This window comes from Piliocolobus tephrosceles, chromosome 12 (genome assembly GCF_002776525.5).
Source record: "Piliocolobus tephrosceles isolate RC106 chromosome 12, ASM277652v3, whole genome shotgun sequence".
NCBI lineage: Eukaryota > Metazoa > Chordata > Mammalia > Primates > Cercopithecidae > Piliocolobus > Piliocolobus tephrosceles.
The window spans coordinates 58,607,947-58,624,043 of NC_045445.1; positions in this window are offsets into that span (position 1 = coordinate 58,607,947).

The window sequence follows — 16,097 nt, forward strand, 5'->3', positions numbered from 1 at the left end:
TGCACCACTCTGGCTTACAAGGAGGTCCCGAGTCTGTTCACATAACCAGTTCATTGCTACTACAACTGGCATTCAAGAAAGCAAACACACTAAGACTTTCAATAACCAAGGAATCTCACAGAGTTTATGTCACTTCCTTGACACCTCCATTAGAGCCGGTGCTGTTACCCACTTCTGGGACACTTGAGGACAGGTCACATCACCACATTCCTTGCAGAAATCCCCAAGCACCAGCCTGGAGTGTGACAACTTCACTAGGTGGCTAGACCCAGAGGGGCAACAACACTCATAGTAGTCTGGCTCCCAAGGATTCCCAATCCCAGGGGAGAGGGGAGTGTATCACATCAAGGGGACACCCCATAAGACAAAATAATCTGGATGGGGGCCTTGAGCACAGGATATTTTTGCTGGTGAGAAGTTTCTTTCAGCAAGACACTGTTACAGTGATGGGCTCAACAGGGAATGTCTGCACCTCTGTCTCATCCATGAGACAGCCCTGGTGCAAATGAAAGAGCTTGAGAAAGGAGCATCTTTCCCCCTCTGTCCACCATCACAGGCACAATTAAGACTTTTCCCATGGGAGCTCTCATAGGTGCAACTATAGACAGCCTTTCTGGAACACATCAGGGTGACTGCATCTCCACAGAAAGAGCGCCCCTCCAGGCTCAGGCTTGCATGAGAGACAAACTCACAATTCCTCTCTGCTTGGAACATCAACATCTCTACAGATAAAAAGACGTGCCTGTCTGATTTGAATAGTTGGAGCACTGGGACAGGATTTTGTTTAAGAAGAGGATAACTTTCCTGCTGATCTGGCAGAAGAACTTAGGTGGCTCCAAATTTTCCCCTTTGATGAGACAGCAGTGTGACTCACTGAGAGCTTCTCCAGCTACCTCTGCCAAGGCTGGTACTTCTGCCCACCATTGGGTATTGCATTTACCCACCTGCTTTAGTCACAATCAGCTCCCACCCAGGCACACTCTCTGTACTGGCTTGAAGTTTGAACCATCAAACCAGTGAATAAAATACCAGGGAAAAATAAATAAATAAATAAATAAATAAATAAATAAATAAATAAATAAATAAATACATTCCACAGGCGAATAAGATAAGCTAGAGATACCTCTACTATTCCAGCCCCATAGGAGATAATGAATATTCTCACACACCGAACACATTGCTACTACAATCAGCATATGAGAAGGCCATCATACAAAAAATCTCTATAACCAAGGAACTCTTGCAGAGTCTCCCCCTCTGAAAACACCAAGAACCAAATTAGACTATAATTAACTATAAACATTAGAGTCACATCCTTAGGGGAAAAATAAATTACAAACCAAACAAACAAAATACAGTAAAATCAAACATAAATTCAGGAATAATTAGAAGAAATGGTCTAACAAAAACAGAAGGAACAAGAAAAGTAATCCTGGCAGTATGACAAAGCAGGGTTCTATAACTCCCCCAAAAGATCACACTAGCACTCCAGCAATGAATCCAAACCAAGATGTAATCTTTGAAATATCAAATAAGGAATTCAAAAGATCAACTATTAAGCTACTCAAAGAGATGCCAGAGAAAGGTGAAAATCATAATAAAGAAATTTAAAAAGCAGTTCAGGATATGAATAAAAAATTTTGTAGAGAGATAGATATCAAAAAGAAAAAGCAATCAGAACTTCTGGAAATAAAAGACAGACTCAGGAAATTAACAAATTCAGTTGAAAGTTCTAACACTACACTAGAATAAGTAGAAGAAATAATTTCTGACTTAGAAGATAAGGCTTTTTAATCAACCAATTACACAAAAATAAAAAAAAAGAATCAAAAGAAATGAACAAAGTCTGCAAAAATCATGGAATTATGTAAAACTGCCAAATCTAAGAATAACTGGTGTTCCTCAGGTAGAAGATAAAACAATAAGTCTGGAAAACGTATTTCAGGGAATAATTGAGGAAAACTTTTTTTGCCTGGCTATTGACCTAGATACCCAAATCTAATGAGCTCAAAGAACTCCTGGGAAGTGCAGTGCAAAAAGAACTTCACTGAGCTTTACAGTCATCAAGCTACCGAAAGTCAGCATGAAAGAAAGAATTCCAAGAGTACTAAGAAAAAAGCATCAGGTAACCCAAAATTGAAAGCCTATCAGGCTAACAATTTTGACTTCTCAGTAGAAATCTTTCAAGCCAGAAGAGATTGGGTCCTATCATCAACCTTACCAAACAGAATAACTGTCAGCCAGTAATTTTTACTCCTTCAAAACTAAGTTTCATAAATGGAAGACAAATAAAGTCATTTTCAGACAAAGAAATACTTACGGAATTTGTTACTACAAAACTAGCACTACGAGAAATGCAAAAATTCTAAACCTTGAAACAAAATCTTAATATGCACCAAAATAGAACCTCCAGAAACTTAAAACTCACAGGTCTGTTAAACAATACCACAATTTTAAAAAGCAAACTATCTTGGTAACAACATAATGAAGAGAAAAGTACTACCTCACATCTCAGTGTTAGCATTGAATAGAAATGGCCTAAATGCTCTACTTAAAAGATACAGAATAGTGGAATGGATAAAAAATTACAAACCAAATATCTGTTGTCCTCAAGATACTCGCCTAACATGGAAGGATTCATATAAACTCAAGGTAAATGGGTGGAAAAGAGTATTTCATGCAAATGGAAAGAAAAGCAAACAGAAGTAGCTATTCTTAGAGAAAACAAGACTTCACAGCCACAATACCAAAAAAATACAAAGAAGGTCACTATATAACAATAAAATGATCAATACAACAAGAAGATATTACAGGTCTAAATTTATATGCACCTAATGTTGCAGCTTCCAGATTCATAAAGCATTTAATACTAGAGGTAAGAAATGAAATAGACAGCAACACAATAATAGCAGGAGACTTCAATACACCACTGACAGCACCAGACAGATCATTAAGATGGAAGACATATTAGTACGTTATCACACTATTAATAAACACGTACCTTTATAAAGGGTAATTTATAAAGAAAAGAGGTTTGAGTTACTCACAGTTCAGCGTGGCTGGTGAGGCCTCAGGAAATGTATAATCATGGTAGAAGAGGAAGCAAACATGTTCTTCACCTGGAAGCAGGAAGGAGAAGTATCATGCAAAATGGGGAAAAGCCTCTTATAAAACCATCAGATCTTTGAAAACTCACTCACTATCATGAGAATGGCAGCATGGGGTAACCATCCCCATGATCCAATGACCTCCCACCGGGTCCCTCCCATTACATGTGGGGATAATGAGAACTACAAGATGAGATAACAAAATAGACTTAAAAGCACACTAAAACAAATGGACTTAATAAATATTTACAAAACATTCTACCCAAGAACTACAGAATATACTTTCTTCTCATCAGCACATGGAACATTCTCCAAAATAGATCATAAGATAGGCCACAAAACAAGTCTTGATAAATTCTAAAAAAATAAAAATCATGTCAAGTATCTTCTCAGACTACAGCAGAAAATAACTAGAAATCAACTCCAAAAGGAACTGTTAAAACTATGCAATTACATGGAAATTAAATAATCTGTTCTTGAATGATATCTGGGTTAACAATGAAATTAAGATAGAAAGTAAAAAATTATTTGAAGTGAATAATAACAATGACAAAAGTTATCAAAACGTCTAGGATAAAGCAAAAGCACTCCTAAAAGAAACACTTATAGCACTAAATGCCTACATGAAAATGTCTGAACAGTACACATTGACAACCTAATGTCACACCTCAAGGAATGAGAGAAACAAGAACAAACTAAACCCAAAGATAGAAGAAAATAAATAATAAGTTTGGACCAAAACTAAATAAAATTCAAACAAAAATATAAAACATCAATAAAGTAATAAGCTGGTTCTTTGAAAAAATAAACAAAATAGGTAAACCATTAGCTAGATTTACTAAGAAGATAGAAGATCCAAATAAGCCGAGTTAGAAATGAAACGGGAGACATTACAAACAACAACACAGAAATACAAAAGATCATTTGAGACTCCTATGCACATCTTTATGCACACAAACAAGAAAAACTAGAGAAACTGATAAATTCCTGGAAACATACAACCTCGTATATTAAATCAGAAGAAATAGAAACCTTGCACAGACCAATAACAAGCAATGAGTTTGAATCAGTAATTAAAACACTGCCAACAACACAAAAATTCCCAGGATCACATGGATTCACAACTCTGAACTCTACCAGATAGTCATAGAATAATTGGTACCAATTCCTCTGAAACTGTTCCAAAAAATTGAGAAAGATGAAATCTTCCCTAATTCATTCTGTGAAGCCAGAGTCACCCTGATACCAAAACCGGGAAAGGGCACAACAGATAAGAAAATTACAGACCAATATCCCTGATGAACACAGATGCAAAAACCCTCAACAATACACTATTTAACTGGATTCAACAGTACATTAAATATATAATACATCACGATCAAGTGAGTTTCTCCTAGGGATACAGGGATAGCTTAACATATACAAGTCAACAAATATGATACATCACATAAGCATAGTTAAAAATAAAAACCATATGATCATCCCAATAGACACAGAAAAAGCGTTTGATAATATCCAGTATTCTTTTATGATTAAAAATCCTCAACAAGATAGGCATAGAACGGACTTTCCTCAAAGTAGTAAAAACTATGTATAACAAACCCACAGTAAACATCATACTTCATGGGGAAAAGTTGAAAGCAGTTCTCCTGACAATAGGAACCAAGCAAGGATGCCCACTTTCATTACTACTATTTAACATAATTCTGGAAGTCCTATTCAGAGCAATTAGGCAAGAGAAAGAAGTAGAGGACATCCAAATTGGAAAAGAAGAAGTCAAACTATCACTGTCTGCAGATGATAAGATTGTATAACTAGAAAATCCTAAAGACTCCTCCAAATGACTCCTAGATTTGACAAATGAGTACATAAAGTATCAAGTTACAAAATCACTGTACCCAAATTAGTTGCACTGCTATACACCGAGAGTGACCAAACTGAGAATCAAATCAAGAACTCAATTTCTTTTATGAAAACTGAAGAGTAAATAACATAAAATAAAAAATAAAATATTTAGAAATATGCTTAGTTAAGGAAGTGAAAGAGCTCTACTAGGAAAACTACAAAACACTGCTGAAAGACATGATAAATGACACAAACAAATGGACATGCATCTCATGCTCATGGGTAGGGAGAATCAATATTGTAAACATGATCATACTGTCCAAAGAAATCTACAGATTCAATGCAATTCCCATCAAAATACCAACATCATTTTTCATATAATTAGAAAAAAACAATCCTCAAATTCATATGGAACAAAAAGAAAAAAAAGACCCCAAATAGCCAAAGCAACCTCCAGAAGAACAAATCTGGAGGCATCACATTACTGGACTTCAAAATTATACCACAAGGCTATAGTTACCAAACCAGCATAATACTGTTATAAAAATAGACAAATAGACCAATGGAACAGAATAGAGAACCCAGAAATAAAGACAAATACATACAGCCAAATGATCTTTGACAAAGCATACCAAAGCATAAATTGGGAAATGGACACCCTATTTAATAAATGGTGCTGGGAAAACTGGCAACTTACATGTAGAAGAATAAAACTGGATCCCTATATCTCACTTTACATAAAAATCAACTCACGATGGATTAAAAACTTAAATCTAAGGCCTGAGACTATAAAAACTCTATAAGATAATGTTGGAAAAAACTCTTCTATTCATTGGCCCAGGCAAAGAATTCATAACTGAGACCCCAAAACAAATGAAACAAAAACAAAAATAAATAAATGGATCTTAATTAAACCAAATTGCTTCTGCACAGCAAAAGAAATAATCATCAGAGTAAACAGACAATGCACAGAATAGGAGAAAATATTTGCAAATTATGCATTCCACCAAAGACTAGTATCCGGAATCTACAAGGAACAAAAACGAATCAGTAACAAAAGAAACAAATACTCCCATCAAAAAGTGGGCAAAAACATGAATAGACATTTTTTCAAAAGAAGGTGTACAAATAGCCAACAAACATATGTAAAAATGTTCAACATCAGTAATCATCAGGGAGATGCAAATTAAAACCACAATGAGATACCACCTTACTCCCACAAGAATGGTCAATATTAAAAAGTCAAAAAACAATAGATGTTGGCATGGATGTGGGGAAAAGGGAATGCTTATAAACTGGTGATGGATAAATTAGTACAACCTCTATGGAAAACAGTATGGGGATTCCCTAAAGAGCTAAAAGTAGATTTACCATTCAATCCAGCAATCCCACTACTGGATATCTACCCAAAGGAAAAGAAGTCATTGTATGAAAAACACACTTCTGCACCTATGTTTATAGCAACATTAGTTCACAATTGCAAAGATGTGGAGCAAACCTAAGTGCCCATCAACCAATGAATGGATAAAAGATGTATATATACACCATGAAATACTATTCAATCATAAAAAGGAATAAAATCATGTCTTTTACAGCAACTTGGGTGGAGCTAGAGGCCATTATTCTAAGGGAAGTAACACAGGAGTGAAAAACCAAAAACCGTATGTTCTCATGTGAAAGTGGGAGCTAACCTATGAGTATGTAAAGGCATAAACAGTGATATTATTGATTATGGAGACCCAGAAGGAGGAGAGTGGAGGGGGGCTAGGGAAAAAGTCTACACATTAGGTACAATATACACTACTGAAGTGAAGGGTGCACTAAAATATCAGAATTCACCACTATGTAATTTATCCATGTAAAAATAACAACAAAAAACACACTTGTACTCCAAAATCTATTGAAATAAAAATTAGAAAAGAAGAAAAACATCCCTTCTTCATATTGCACTTTTCAAAATAAGAGAGAGAACAAACTATGGGTCAAGTTTTGAGATGCTAATTTGAAGTTATTACACACTATTACCTCTGTGTTTATTTAGGATACATTGATAAATGTGTTGTTTGAGGAATTTTATTCTTCTTTTGCTTGTGTCGAATTTTTGGTACCTATTGGTCACTGTAATAAGCAATTCTAACTCACTCACCGTTTTATACCTGCCTATACATCCCTTATACTGTTCTTTTAGTGTAATAGGTTTTCCCATCATTACTGATGCCCCTTGCTCCTAATTTACTTGTGGAAAATCATACTTTGCTGGGGATGCAAGGAGCTCTGCTATTTCATCATCTTTTCAGCCTTACAATGTCCAGCCAGCATGGATGGCTCATTAAGCTATGTAGCAAAAATAATTCTTTTGTGCTGCTCAAGAGGGAGGTAGGACATACAAGTACAAATTTTTCCTGTTATTTCTTTTTTCTTCTGATCTTTATAGGGTTCTTATCCAGTAATGCATTAGAAGGAAGTATTTCAATAAAAATCCATTTCAAAAGAATTTTTGAAAAAGTTACTGTTGGCTAGTTACTTCATTAGTGAAGTCTGTTTAGCTTCCTCGGGTTCCAAGTGATAGCATTTTGGGTTTCAGAGTTACTCACCAAAATATTTTGCTAGATCTTCTTTTTAAGGCAAGAGATTTTTAGAGTAAATTAACAGGTTGTGTTAGTGGAGAGACTGAAGGTACTGGTCCCACTTCTTTGATCTTTGAACACACAGAATCTGGCAGCAGAGCATGGGAGTGGTCAGTAACAATTTACAAATTGCTTTCATACTGGATTTGATCTTACAGAAACGTTGTTGAGGTATGTATTAGTTTGTACCCATTCTGAAAATGATGGAAACTAAGACATAGCAGAAGACAAATGACTTACCAATGGTCAAACACTGTGTAGCATAGCACCAGAATCTGACCTTCGGTTTTTCTGAACCAAAAATCTTGTTCTTTCTACTATCTTCCTGTCCCTCTCAAAAGTTTTAATCTGAGATTTCATTGTTACATTTGTCTGATTCTAGTCAGTTGGGTAGCAATTTTGGGATTCAAGAACCGAGACTTTCAAAGTTTCACTGTTAATGTAACTGAATTCCTCACATACATATGAAGAGGAAAGAAATGGAATTTGGTGGACTTGGTTAAGGATAAAATGAAATATCTATAACATCTTGATAAAAGACAATTTATTAATATCTTCTCCTGAATCCCGTATGTCCTCAGATTGTAAAGGATTAAATATCCATATTCAAGTGGACACTGGATATAAAATGCAGCAGAATAGAGAAAACTGTTTTCATATTGTTATGAACACCTTTAAGTACTTCGGCCTCAATTCTACCCACACTCATGCACATAAATACCACCACTCTGTTAAATACAAAAATTATTTCAATAATACCAGTGTACCTAATGCAACAACAGCATAAAACTACAGTACCAAAAAAAGAAAAAGAGAGTTCCTGAATGAGGGTCAGTGTTTAAAGGTAAAAATTAAACCATGGTATTCAACTGAATTTCATTTGCTAAAGGCAGTATTAGGGTGAATTGCATATCTAGTTGTGCTGTAAAACATTCACTCAGACTCTAAATCAATAGCAGTTGTTAGTATCTAAATTCTTCTTATGTGCTTCATTGTATATTAGCTCCACAACTGACCATATATTGAAATGAATGACAGAAAAATGCAAATAAATATTTAAATATTTAAAGTATTTAAAATAACCATAGCATCTATCATGACTGCTCTAAATAAGTTTGTTTTCAGTCTAGAACTTCCAAAGAAGTTTACAGTTCTCACTTTATGACATGACCACAATATTTACATTTGTAGCCATTTCTATTCATCGTTTAGTGCAAAAGTGCACATTTCAAAGAATAGAAGCGTGGCTTAGAAGTAGTCTAGCTTGTGATGATTTTATTATTATAAAAATCAAACAGTATTTCTAGCAGATTAATGATATTTACAAATCTTTTGACACTATTCCCATTGTGAAGTACGAGTCTATGCCCCTTCCCCTTGAGTCTTGTGGGTTGTGTGGCTGCTTTGACAAACAAAATAATGGCAGAACTGACCCAGTTTCAGTTTCCATGCCCAGGTTTTCAGAGATTAACAGCTTTTATTTTTATCTCTTGGAACACTCTCTCTTGGATCCCTGAGCCATCGTATAAGAAGTCTTACTACAATGTTGGAGAAAATGTAGAGAGACTCTGATATTAAATTGAGAGAGAAAAAAACCCACCTAAGTCCAGCTTTCCCTACTGATGTGCCCAGCCTTTGATCAAAGACATTTTGGACCTCCCAGACAAACGAGCCCACAGCTAAATATTGCAGAATGACCTAAGTCACATCATGGGAAGAAATACTATTTAGTCAGACATGCCATGCCTGAATTTTTGACACACAAAAATCTAAGATATATTAAAAGGTCTGCTGTTTTAAGCCATCAAATTTTGAGAGAGTTGACACACAGCAGTGCATAACCATGATTCAGCAACTATCACGTATTCCTGGCATTCGACTGCCTTGCTCTCTTCATAAAACTTCAGGCAACAATTTAAAGAAATATATTTTCCAAAATTTACTATTTGGGGATTTGAAATTTTTAAAAATTAAAATATGTTTGTAATCCATAGTTTCTGTGGAAACAGGATATTCAGTGTTCCAATGTTGGACAACAGTGAATGTACTGGGGACAAAATGCTTTCTAAATGAGACATATGTGGTCTAAAAATGTCACAGGAAAATCTTAAGGTAGAAATTAAAATTAAAATGACATCTCTTTAATTATTTATAGTTATTTAGGTGAAATAATATCATGACTTGTGGCTGAAATTACCATTGCCAGTATGAGCTAGTAATTTCCATTCATGCCAAATGGCAAAGGACTTCTACTTAAATAAGTATACTTGTGTTAATTGGAAAATTCATTACATCATTTTACAAACTAGCCAGGGAGTTGTCAGGAAATATCAGAGATAAGACTTAATGTTTGCAAAAGAAAAAATAAAACATAATAGCAACCATGTAACACTATTTCTGAAAATAAGAAAGGGTTCATTTTTGCAGAAATGAGATTATGAAACTAAAAATCACTCGCTGTATTAAAAGGATGTAGGTTTTGAGAGCACACAAATGTCATTTAATGTGCCTAGTTTCTTCATACATAAAATTAAATCTTCATTAAGTACACATTTTAGAACAGAAGACTTTTCACAGGAAGCCTAAAAGCCATTAAAAAGCATAGTATTATCTTGAAGAAGATGATAAGTGTTCAAAAAAAAGTATATACAAAAATCAAATCATTTTGCTTCTCTTTTAGAGGTGATATTTAATTTAATTTTAAATTTCACATAACATTAAAAGAGCATGAGATTTGATGTTTACTAAATGGAAATTACATTTTAAAAAATGTTGAATCATTGCTGTAGAACGTTTTCTAGGATAAGATAGTAGAAATTACTGCAAAATACTTTGAAAATTAACACTGAGTGGGTTTGTAGAGTTAATGCCCTTCCACATGGTGATTTGATTATTAGCCAAAAGGCGTTCCTGCTCCAATGTGGTGAGGTGGAAAGAGCTCTGAACTTAGAATTAGTAGATCTGACATCTAGTCTTTGATCTGCACTAACAAGCCCTTAGACCACAAGCAAGTGACTTTTTTCCCCTGGCCTTTGTTTCTTCAGTTTTGAAAAGGAGCATTTTAATAAGATTTCTAAGGTCCCTTCCAGCTATAATATTCTATGACCATATCTTCCTCACTGGGCCTACTAAAGTTTCCATATTATTAACTTCTTTGGGTAAAAAACTGAGCGCTCTTTTCAAGGGCAAATACTGTCTGAGAAAGGTCGCACATTAAGTCATTTTTAGCCATTAAAACGTCAGCTTGATTCAGTTAATTAGATTACCTAACAGGGACCTGAGGAAATAGAACCAAAATAAGGAAAGTTTGACACAAAGGGAAAAGGCAGGAAAATGATGGCATGGTGTACCAAAAAGTGAAAAGTTAGTACATTAGATATTGTGCGTTAACCTAGTCAACTTCAATAATTGCCTGGGAGAATGTTTAATAATATTTTCATGGGTGTCTTGCAATAATATTATGCACATACTCTAATTGGGACGCTATGAAATATAAAAGAGGTGCTACTTTTGGCAACTTAGGCTTCAAATATTTTATCCTGGATCTGCTGTCTCAAATACAGCAAGTGGCCAGTCATTATTTCATGATGAGAGAAAATGAGTACATGGAAGAGAAGAGTGCTGGTGCCCTGCTCCATACAAAGAGAACTATAATAACTCATTTTGTAACTATGACACAATAAACAAAGCCCATCCAGGGTGCAGCAGATTTCTGCTTTTATGGAACTATGTGAAAGTTTTCACCAGCCTTAAATTACATCTGCATTCAAGAATAAAAAAGAAAGCGTAAGAGTCCTCTCTTTCCTATTTAAGACTTTTCAAAATACTCACACAAAACTTACGCTTCTGTCTAACTGACCAGATGTTAGTCACATGACCACAAATAGCTGCAAAAGATTCTGGAAACAAAATGTTTAATCCTGAGTGTCATTGTGTTCTATTAAAATTGGGATTCTCTTATTCTGGATAAAGGGAAATATGTTATTGGAGGGCAGTGGCAGTCTCAGCCACATAAGACTAAGCAGTGTCAGAGACCTCCACACACATACATGTATCTCACTAATTTTGATTATGAATAGTAAGTCTTCAGGTGGGATAAAAATTCAGTTCCTCAGGAGAAGCTTTAAATAAGAAATTATTAAGTATTTCAACACCTCCTTTTGAAGGACACATTTATCACCTAACAAAGATGAGGAAATTAAGATCTCAAGGTATATTAGTTTTGAAGGCTAGCCTATACCATTGTTTTACAAATAATATAAAATTTTACAGAAATCCTTTAAAATATATAACTAAAAGTTATTAATATCTTCTCTGCAAATAAAAATATTCGTTTGCTCCAAAGTAGATTTTTAAAAATTAATTTAATTTATTCTTTAGGGTTTTCCCATCTCTTACATATGGACTAGTCTACACTGATACTCAACTTCATGACACTGTACTACCATAATTATTTAAATATATAATACAATAATATACAACATATAAACGTACACTTTCTGTCTTGGATTGCACATAATTATGCCTCTGAAGCACCAGAAAACATTCAAATTAGAAAATTACTGATTAGGTATAACTTTCACTCTAATGGCCCTTACAGAGAGCGTTCTCTATTAATTTTTGCCAAAATTTCAGGAAACAAGATGCTTTTCAAGTAATTAGGTAGTAACAAAGATAAAAAAAAAAACTTTTCAAACTAACTTTCTTCTAAAACTTTTTATAACTTTGCGAAGAGTGCCTATAAATTTCAAGACCAAAAACATAATTTATAAAGGGACACCTTCGTTTTGCATCTTACTTGAAAAACTGGGTTTTACATGCCTTTGCTACCTATTGAAGAAAGGTCAAAGAGAAACATACCTCTTTTATAAAATGAAGTTTTGTAGGGTAACCAGGTATATTTTATTTAAGTTGCTAATTTGTTTATATATTCTGTTAGCTTAATGAGGAAAGTACATGTAAATAATGTAGAGCCGAGGGGGTGTGGTATTGTATTTGTTTTTTAAGAAAAAAAAGTAAAAGCATTCTAAGGCCAAAAGAATCATGGGCCACTGGAACCAACCAAAAAGCTGACTGCTGTGCTACAATCAGAAGTGACTCATTTTGAACAAAGGCTTCACAAAATTTGCGAGCCAAACAGAGACTGAACCACAAGCAGTGACAAGCCTGGAAATGGTAGTTATATCTGTAAAATGAAACCAGATGACAAATGGTGTCAGAACAGCAGAGTACTATTGCAAGTTACCCACATGATGCCATTTTGGGGACACTAGACAAACATATTCCCTACTGGCCCAGACATGCAGGCTAAAAGTCTCAGATCAGTCAAACATACTATGAATTACAAGGGAGGAATAATGTAATAACCTGCTATTAGTCATTAATGCCCAAACTCAAATTTATTTCTCGTCCTAACGCTCTTCATCTCACTGCATATTTAAGGTTGATGTTAAGAAGGTTGTTAGGGTATGTCTGAAGCAAAGCAGGACTGGCAGAGTTAGGTGGGTAACAGGGCTACCTAGGAGGATTGGCAGGAGGCAGATCACAGAAACCTTCACTAAGTAGCAGGAAATAGGACTCTGGGGAGATACCAGGACACCTAGTAATGAGTAAATAAAATAAGCCTCAATCTCAACATTATGTTTTCATTATGTTTACACAATAAACATTGTGTTTATACACATAAAATAGGTAATAACATTTTATCTTAATCAGGGATATGAAAAAATCTATAAAATGTCTACTAATAAGAATGTTAACCTATACTACAGAATTGGAACCTTTAACTATCAATCTTCATACCAATCAATATGCGTTTGTCAAATTCCTACCATTGGGTTAGCAGGCACTGGCTACCTAAAAATAAAGAAGGTGCAGTTTCTTAATTTTTGAAGTTCAGAAAGCAGGTCCTTTTAGACAAATAATTCCCATAAAGCTGAGATATAATCTTATCAAACTACTGCTGCGTCAATTTTCCATATTTAAAAGTCATTTTCAAATTTGAATTCCAATTTAATTTCTACAAGAGATCATAAAGTCACTGTAGAGCTCCAAGACAAAAATTAGTCCTAAAAGCAATATTGATCATAGTAACCCCACTCCCATTGCATTGCCACTTGGCAGCGCATAAAATACTTGAAGCATCATGGTGAAATTCTTCATTGCTCAAAGCTTGGTTCTTTGTACACAGTGAGTTGTATTTTGTGAAATAGTAAATCTTTAGTCAGAAAACATGTCCTTGCTTATACAGCTCTGGGTATACTGCCAGGACTCTGCAAATAACAAAATTATAATAATTAAACAGTTATTCATGAATGAAAACACTTAACCCAAGAGTGTTCCAGTAGAAAGGGCAGGAAGAGCTAATATATTAGTCAGCAACACACACACCAGATGGAAGAATGAGTTTTTAAAATGTAATTTGAAACAAAGGATAAAGGAACAGTCTGAGAGACCCAAATTCCTAAATCCAGGGTTTTGGGGCAGGAGCCAATGAGTAAAAGAGAATTTTATGCATGCAGATATTTAATTAAAGTTCCAGTAATATTGTAGACTAAGTGTTCTTTCATTTGCCTTTATCTCAGGAACCCAGAGAGCTAAGAAATCAGTGAAGTGTGTGGTTGATAGTCCCTGATCTAACAGCTTACCATGAAAGAACCCAAAGTTCACATTCAATAGATATATATTTAGCTATTTTTACTGTAATGTTTCACCTGCTCCTTTCAGAAATTGTTGAATACAAAAAAGAATAAGGACAGAATCACTAAATCTCACCAAAAAACAAAGTTCACAAAATGTTAGTGGATTTTTTCCAGTATTTAAAGACACATAGATGGAATCATACTGTAAACACTTTTATTTTATAATTTGTATAAATACATAGTAAGTGATTATATGTGTGGGGTACATGAGATGTTATGATGCAGGCATGCAATGTAAAATAATCACATCATGAAGAATGGGGTATCCATCGCCTCAAGTGTTTATCCTTTGTGTTAAAAACAATCCAATTACACACTTTTACTTATTTTTTAAAATACTATTAAGTTGTTATAGTACTCATATACTTATAGTACTCAATACTATAAGTTGTTATAGTACTCAATACTCATCCTGTTGTGCTCAAATGATATGCCTTATTTATTCTTTCTATTTATTGTACGTATTAACCATCCCCACCACCTCCTCAGCTCCCCACTAAGCTTCCTACCCTCTGCTAAACATTCTTCTACTATCTCCATCAGTTCAATTGTTTTGATTTTCAGATCCCACAAATAAGTGAGAATATTTGATATGTGTCTTTCTGTAGAGATCTTTTATTTATTTGGTTAATTTACAGGTATTTAATTTGATTTGTGGCCATTATAAATGGAATTACTTTTTTTTTTTTTTTTTAGATAAAGTACAACTCTCTTGTCCAGGCAGTGATGCAATTAAGGCTCACTGCAACCTAAATCTCTTCAGGCTTGGGTGATCCTCTTACCTCAGGCTCCAGAGTAGGTGGGATTACAGGCGCGTGCCACCTTGTGAGCTTAATTTTTGTATATTTTTTGTAGAGACGAGGTTTTGCCATATCGCTCAGGCTGGTCTTGAACATAGTCTCAGGAGGTATGCCTGCTTAGGTTGTCAACATGTTGAAATTACAATTGGGAGTCACTGTGTCCAGCCAGAATTACTTTTTTATTTTTTTTCATATTGTTCACTGTTGGCATATAGACATGCTACTGATTTTCTTTGCTGAATTTATGTCCCATAACTTTACTGAATTTAGTTTCTAGTTCTAATCATTTCTTTGTGGAGTCTTTAGGATTGTGCAAATATAAAATCATGTCACCTGCAAATAAGAAAAATTTAACTTACTTTCCAATTTGGATGCCCTTTATTATTATTTTTTCCTTGTCTTATTTCTCTAGCTAGGACTTCCAGTACTATGTTGAATAACAGTGGTGAAAGTGAGCAGTCTTATTTTGTTCCAGATCTTAGAGGAAAGACTTTCCACCTTTGCCCATTCAATGTAATACTAACCGTGGGTCTGTAATATATGGCTTTTATTATATTGAGGTATGTACCTTCTAGACCCAATTTTTTGAGGATTGTTATTATAAAGAGGTTCTTAATTCTTTTTCAACATCCATTAAAATGATCATATGGCTTTTGCCTTTCATTCTGTTGATGTGAGGCACCAACAACATTGCTTGATTTGTGTAAGTTGCACCATTTTTCATCCCAGGGATATATCTTACTTGGTCATAATGAATGATCTTTTAATGTATTGTTGAATTCTGTTTGGCATAAATTTTGAGGATTTTTGCATAAATATTTATCAGATATTGGCCTATAGTTTTCTCTTTTTGATGTGTCTTTGTCTGGCTCTGGTATCAGGCTAATACTGACCTCATATAATAAGTATGGAAGTATTCCTTCATCCTCTGTTTTTCAGAATAGTTTGAGTACAATTGATATTCTTTTTAAATTTTTTTCATAAAATTCAAGAATGAAGTCATCAGGTCCCAGCCTT